Here is a 7893-nt window from a genome sequence, read left to right on the forward strand (position 1 = left end):
CCAACTCAAAGGGAGCCTCAGACTTAAATACTTGTTGTTTCTTATTGTTATTTTGCATTTGTTAAGTTTCGTGACTTTTTCTATGCATAGAAAATGGCCACAAAAGCATTTCTAAAATGTTAAATAGTGTTAATAAGTGTGTTAAATAACAAATATTCAAATTACGTTTCACTTGCCTTTTGGGCTAATGATTGTCTTATTTAGTTTTCATGTGTCATCATTTTTTTAACTTTTTTATCGCCAGGGCCCTCGAAAGATAGAAGTGGCCCGGGTCTTTCTTACCTCTGAGAGGGCTTGAGTACGTACGAGAAAGATGTAAGGGCCCGGGAAATTAATTAATATTAATTATTAATATTAACTTCTAAGCAAAACAAGCTACTATATACATAAGATCGAAACAAGTATATACTGTAAAGGGCGAAACTCATTTAAAAAAGTTCAAACTATCTTACTTGTGATGATTAGAAACGTTGTGGCATCGAATAGGTATTCTTGCTACTAGCGACATTTTCGGCCATAAACCCAATACTAGCTCTCGAGGTTTTACCAGCACAAGAGACATAGGTTTTCTTGAATCTATATGCTTGGCTAATATTGTAGAAACATCATTACGATAAAATAATAAACAAAAACCAAATTACAAATAATATGAATAAATATGATATTTTATGCAGCGTAGCCAGCGATGTCTCTCCACACTGTGGTAAAACTTTCATTTGTTAGGTTTCGTGACAATTGGCCAGTGGTTTGCTAGTTATAAGCGGACAACATACACATGCATACAATTATTAAAATTATCACATATTATATTTTGTTAACACCAAGCACTCGGTGTAAATAAGATATTTATTTTACGCCTAAGGATTTTGAGACAGGAGAGGTTCTCTTTCATCCAACCTCTCTTTAAGGCTCTTATAGTGATAATGTCTAGTTCAGTTGGATTTATTTATAATTCTGCCCTTTTTGCATACTTTCGCTTTCGTTCTACACCCATTCTTGGATGGTAGTCAACATCTGACGATCTCTTTATTTATACAGATTTCATTAAAATGAACCAAACTGACCATCTTTCGCTTCAAACAGTTTACATACACTTTTCGTGTGATTATTTCTTTGTGCTTGATAAATCTATTCTATAGGCATCCTACCATTATATTTTTTTCTTCAAGGACCTCACTCGTGTCAATGCAATATTCGAGTAATTTTTTAAAATTTAACTTACAGGTATATATATTCTGATTGAGAAAGCTCAACTGAATGCTTTGCTTGTTTTTGTTTGCATGTTGTGATTAAGCAGAAATCTAGCAATGTATTACCTATACTCTGTCCTTGCGGGTATAGAATTCCAATTTTTAGTTATATGCTCTCAGACTTATCACTGAGCCAATGGGGGAAGGGGTTACTAAATGGCATAAAACATTGAAGTAAATTGTACTGAATTTTTATTTATTAAAATAATGAGCTTAGAAATTCTTCAAAAGCAATTTACTTGGTTAAAATTTATATTTGAAGTTGCTTTATACTGAAATCTTTGTTGGGTCGCAACGTTTCAGTCCTGTTGTTTAAATATTATTGTCTAATTGTAACATTTAAATATTTTTGTTGAGGCCTTTGTTTGGTTTCCGATTGAACTTTAGGCCTTCTTGTTGAGGCCTTTGTTTGATTTCTGATCGAAATTTTAGGTGTCCTTGTCGAAACCTTCATCTGATTTCTGATTGAACTTTTAGGCCATTTTGTTGAAATAGGCCCGGCATGGCCAAGTGTGTTAAGGCATTCGACTCGTAATCCGAGGGTCACGTGTTCGAATCCCGCTCGCACCAAACATGCTCGCCCTTTCAGCCGTGGGGACGTTATAATGTGACGGTCAATCCCGTCACTAGCTGCCTTCCCTCTAGTCTTACATTGCTAAATTAGGGACGGCTAGCTCAGATAGCCCTCGAGTAGCTTTGCGCGAAATTTAAAAAAACAAAAAAAACTTGTTGAAATACTTATTTAGTCGCAAGGTTTTAATCTTGTTATTGAGAAAATAATAATTTTAGTAATTTTCTTAAAACTCTTGTGTAATTTTCATAGTCTTTTGATTGACAAGTCTGACCAAGAATTACGACACCATTGTCCACCTACTTTATGTGACAGCTTTGAATAAAGCATTCCAAATGTAGTTCTTTTTAATCAAATTCCACAATATTTTACCAAATTTTATTGGAGAAAACCAATAACGAAGACTTTTGTAGGTCTCACTTTTCATTACAATCTAATTAAAATATCACATGTAAAACAATAATTTCAGTGTATATTTCAGAATATTAAATGCTATATTCTCTTACTGCTTTTTTCAGAGATAAATCTTTTACGATTTGTGGTACGTGTTTAAGTAGATTTTTTAATTTTTTTTTCTTTGCTATACAACATGTAATTTAACTGCAAGGTTACGGAACCCTTAATTCGTGACTACTCATCAAAGGGAAGATGATTGTCCATCAGCACTTATCGCCATAAGGGTTTTGCCGACAAGAAAATATAAAAAAAAAAAACAGTTTTAACAACATAATTTAAATATTATTATGACAAAATTTTCTTAAGGAGCAAAATTTCGCGAAAACATAAGAAAATAAAGAAATTTTGTGTAGAGTACGAGAACTTGGCAATTCAGTAAAACTGTTGTATTAGAGTGTACTACGAACTTAGCCTCTTCAGAGAACATTAGTTAAGTTGTAGAACTGGAGTCAGAGAAATAAAACCTTTTCATTAACATTAACTGAAGTGGATTTTTTTTTTTTACATTACTGTATTTTATTCGATTTTGCAGAACACTCCAAAAGATCCTGACCAATGATAGAAGTCGTTACAAAACTGATGTTAACAGTGGAATTATTTTGGAGAAAAAAAATCAAGGTCCAAATTGAAAATGGTAACACGTGCTCGAACGGAGGTCGAAAATCTGCTAGAAATAGAAAATGGTGGGAGTAAAATCAAAAAGAAATAAATGAGAAGTTAAGAAAGGGTGGTATAAAATGTTCGGAAGCAGAACTGACAGAATAATCTGATCAGCGTAGTAAGTATGACTCCGCAGCCGCTGTAATTTCGAAAGGGGGGAGGCGAATCAGCCAGAATCATAGCTATAATTAGAGGGAAATAAATGTACCAGCTCAGTTTTTTATAAAGGGTGGTGGAGGGCGTCTTCTGTGATTAAACTACTGAGTCTGATTGAATGTGAGGTTGAAAGAGATATAGAAAATGCACAGAATGAAGTTGAAAAAAACACACCAATAAAAGATGTGCAGAAAGACTATAAAGAACAATATAAAGAAAGGGCATCAATACTAGAATAAAACATCTGGAAACTGAATTTGCAAATGCAGAGACCAAACCAGTCACATCTTTCTCTCTGCATCTGCTTAAGAGTTCCGACCTGCAACGTTATCAATCATACAGTATGGAATGCAGGAACCTCATCAGGCCTCTATCTGTTACCACATAGGCCCGGCATGGCCAAGCGCGTTAAGGCTTGCGCTTCGTAATCTGAGGGTCGCGGGTTCGCATCCCCGTCGCGCCAAACATGCTCGCCCTTTCAGCCGTGGGGGCGTTATAATGTGACGGTCAATCCCACTATTCGTTGGTAAAAGAGTAGCCCAAGAGTTGGCGATGGGTGGTGATGACTAGCTGCCTTCCCTCTAGTCTTACACTGCTAAATTAGGGAAACGGCTAGCGCAGATAGCCCTCGAGTAGCTTTGTGCGAAATTCAAAAACAAACAAATCTGTTACCACTGTTGTTGTGTCAGCTATAAGTTCAAAACTTTTCTGCACTACTCCATCTAAGAAGTTTAAAAGGGCAGTTGAGCAACTAATCATAGGCAGATTTAATATTTTGTGGGCCTTATATCCCATGTAATTTTATATAATATGTAACATAATATAATTATATAATATATATAATATAAAATTACCAATGGGCCCCCATTAAGACCAAATTTAGGTAGCTCCTACCTAAATATGCCACTGTATGTAAAAAACCAAAACACTAAAGATACCCTGGGTTGCATATCGGATTCAGTTTAAAGTAATTTCACTTTATTGAACTGATATGTATTCAAAGTACTAGTATTAACAACATTAACCAACCTTCTAGCAGAAAACCATATGAACTACAGCCATTAGTGGCCACTTTACGAAAGTCTAGGAGAATGTAAGACGAAGAATAGGCCTCAACCAAACATCCTGAATGTTTAAAAAAGATTTGGCCGATTATCTCATCAATATGTTCCACGTAAAGTGATGGATTTATTTGCGCACGACCAATTTATAGCTGTCATAATGGATGAGAATATGTAAGTCACGTTACAGCAAGATAAGTGTAATCTCAAGGGTGTAAGGGTAATCTCAAGGTCACTGGTTCGAATCGCCAAACATGCTCGCCCTTTCAGCCGTGGGAGCGTTATAAGGTGATGGTCAATCCCACTGTTCGTTGGTAAAAGAGTAGCTCAAGAGTTGGCGGTGGGTGGTGATGACTAGCTGCCTTCCCTCTAGTCTTACACTGCTAAATTAGGGACGGCTAGCACAGATAGCCCTCGAGCAGCTTTGCGCAAAATTCACAAAAACAAAAACAAACATTATATATGCAAAAACGGCTCGTTTGAGTTGAGAAAATGTTTTACGTAGAAGAGCGAACAACCCAAACTTTCTCAACCCAAACGAGCCGTTTTTGCATATATATTTCTCTGCAAGTGGGTTTTCTCGACATCACTGATAAACAAACATTTTTAAAGTAAGCTGATCAGTTGTAAATGAAACTTGAATCAATTCGACTCGCACGTAAAATAACTACTGTTTGTTTGTTTGTTTTTAATTTCGTGCAAAGATACACGAGGGTTATCTGCGCTAGGCGTCCCTAATTTAGCAGTGTAAGACTAGAGGGAAGACAGCTAGTCATCACCACCAACCACCAATATTAGGCTACTCTTTTAGCAACGAATAGTGGGATTGACCACACATTATAACGCCTCCCCAAATGAAAGGACGAACATGTTTGGTACGATGAGGATTCGAAACCACGACCCTCAAATTATGATTTTAGCGCCCTAACCACCTGACAATGTAAAACAACAAAAAATAGTAACTAAGATTTGCGAATTTACCAGATCAGCTAGTGTCGAAACATTAACTCTGACTGAGCTCGATAAGAACTCAAACGGTTAGTTTCAAAAGTGTTTACTGAAAATGGAAAGCATAAACCACAAGATATAAAGCGTTTCAACTGCAGTTAAAAACGATATATTACCAAGAAACGCTGACAAACGTCTCTAGAAAACAGAAATTCACCCAAAAGACACCCTTTTTGAGGGTGTAGTATAGTCATCCATTGACAATAGACAAAGGATATGATAATCTGAAAATTAAACTAGTTTTTCGACTCCAAATTAGATAGAAATGCATTATTTACAGAATCCATTTACGAGTAAGTGGCTTCATTACTGGGAAACCTTGTATCATATGGATTAAAAATTATGTCTGATTTTATAACAACACATAATCGACCTGACTTGGACTGATGGCGTGAAAAGTAAGTGGTCATAAAGTTCCAGCAGTAGAAATATTAGAAGTCATCCACGTTGTGGGAGCCTTCTTTGCACAACTTGATATATGGATAATTGACTTTGAAGAATAGTGCATACTAGAAATAAAATTCGCACATAAGAAAAGACATGAAGTTTAATTTACTCCAAATACTTTCACAGTCTATGACCACGAAATCCCCGCGCACTACATGGCAATTACAAAACCAAGTGATAAACTTTCCCTGAATAAACAAGTGTTTATGTTTTTTTGTATAGCAAAGCCACAAAGGGCTATCTGCTCAGCCCACCGAGGGGAATCGAACCCCTGATTTTAGTGTTGTAAATCCGGAGACATACCGCTGTACTAGCGGGGGGGCCATTGAATAAACAAGAATGAAACAACAATGAAAGTACAAGATAATAAAAACAATAAACCTAAAGTACAATGGAGAAGAATAAAAACAAAGCAAGTAATTCACACGAAAGTTCACCCACCGTCATTATTTTTGGAGGTACGTTAGCACAATAATGAGAAAGCTTCAAAGAATACATCGCCATGAATAAATACGTCAACATGCTTTGGATCTCGAATTTTCCGTCGAGACCACTTCCAGAATATTTCCAAAGATGGGATTATCAGTGTATTTTCTTGACCATCTACCTGAAAAGAACTTAGACTTGTGAAAAGTAGTAAGTACTGATAAACGACAAAATGTAACTCCATTTCTATACTGTAATTCACAGAAAAGAAACCAGAAAAAAAACAACAGATGTTTGAATAATTTAGGGATGTTAATTCAAAAAAATTATATTTTGTTGTTGTTTTCTTCAATTTTTAGTGTGGTTTTACACATTCAGTAATGTATTTTTATTGCCATTTATATATTTATAAGAATGGTTCAATTAACTATCAAAAGTTAATTTATTCATAGTTACTAAATTTTACGTTTAATGTAGTATTGTTTTGTTTATGAAAAAGATTTGTTAAAAGGACTGTATAATTATAATCAAGGGACGAGCAGTGTTGTAGGCTATATTTCTAACTTAGATGTTTGTATTGTTATTTGGCCATGGGTAAGTTTGATGTCACGTGATGAGTACATGGTCTAATGTTTGAAATTTTGTCCCTAATCGTAAACGTGAGTTGAAGTAGAGTAGATTATTATTGATTTTTAAGTTTGTAAGTTACTTTAATTCTAAGAAAGTAGCGAGTTATTATTTTATTGAGTTTGTTAATCAGTTAGTTAGTTCGGTTTGGGAATATTAAAGTTGTGTTCTCAATTAAATGAAAAGATATTAGTCGTAACGTTGTGCACAGCGCTAAAAGTTAACAAATGAGTGAAACTGTTGTATTGGTGATTACATACTCTGAACTTAACCTTATCAGTAAACATTTCCTCTTGTGTTTGTTTGTTTTTTGAATTTCGCACAAAGCTACTCGAGGGCTATCTGTGCTAGCCGTCCCTAATTTAGCAGTGTGAGACTGGAGGGAAAGCAGCTAGTCATCACCACCAACTCTTGGGCTACTCTTTTACCAACGAATAGTGGGATTGACCGTCACATTATAACGCCCCCACGGCTGAAAGGGCGAGCATGTTTGGCGCGACAGGGATGCGAACCCGCGACCCTCAAATTACGAGTCGCACGCCTTAACACGCTTGGCCATGCCGGACCTCCTCTTGTGATATCAATCTTATGTGTCTATACGCAGATATTGTGTTTGAAAATTCACAACCGTCTTTATTTTAGTGTTTGAAATTCATGTCATAATCTTGTGTTTGGCTGCCAAACTCACCAGTCCACTGTAGATGTTTGCGAAAGAGACACCATGTTAAGACTAATAACAGTAGACACTGAAGTCCCCTTTACAATATTGTGCAATTAATATTCTATATTTACTTACGAAAATATTATAAAGAAACGATAACTTTTACTCATCACGACCCTATAACACTGTCATAAAACGATGGCAGGTACCATATATATAATTACAAGTTCGAGAAATAAAGAAAAACTTATATACCTCAAGCTAAGTAACAACAATATAAAACATGATAACTTCCACATATCACGTTAACGTAATAAAGCTATAAAACATGGTAACTTCCATGTATTACGTCTATATAAATATTGTATAAAATACTGTAACTTCCTCACTTCATGGTTACAAAATAATGTCACAGAAGTTGATGACGTTGATACATCATGTAGTTAATAATTACAGATAACACGATAACTTCCGTACATAACATTTACATAAAACATCTGTATAATTTGCTATATAACAATGGTATAAACCACAATACGTTTCACGCGTCGTTATTACATAGCAAAGGCA

Source organism: Tachypleus tridentatus, chromosome 10 (genome assembly GCF_004210375.1).
Source record: "Tachypleus tridentatus isolate NWPU-2018 chromosome 10, ASM421037v1, whole genome shotgun sequence".
Taxonomy (NCBI): domain Eukaryota; kingdom Metazoa; phylum Arthropoda; class Merostomata; order Xiphosura; family Limulidae; genus Tachypleus; species Tachypleus tridentatus.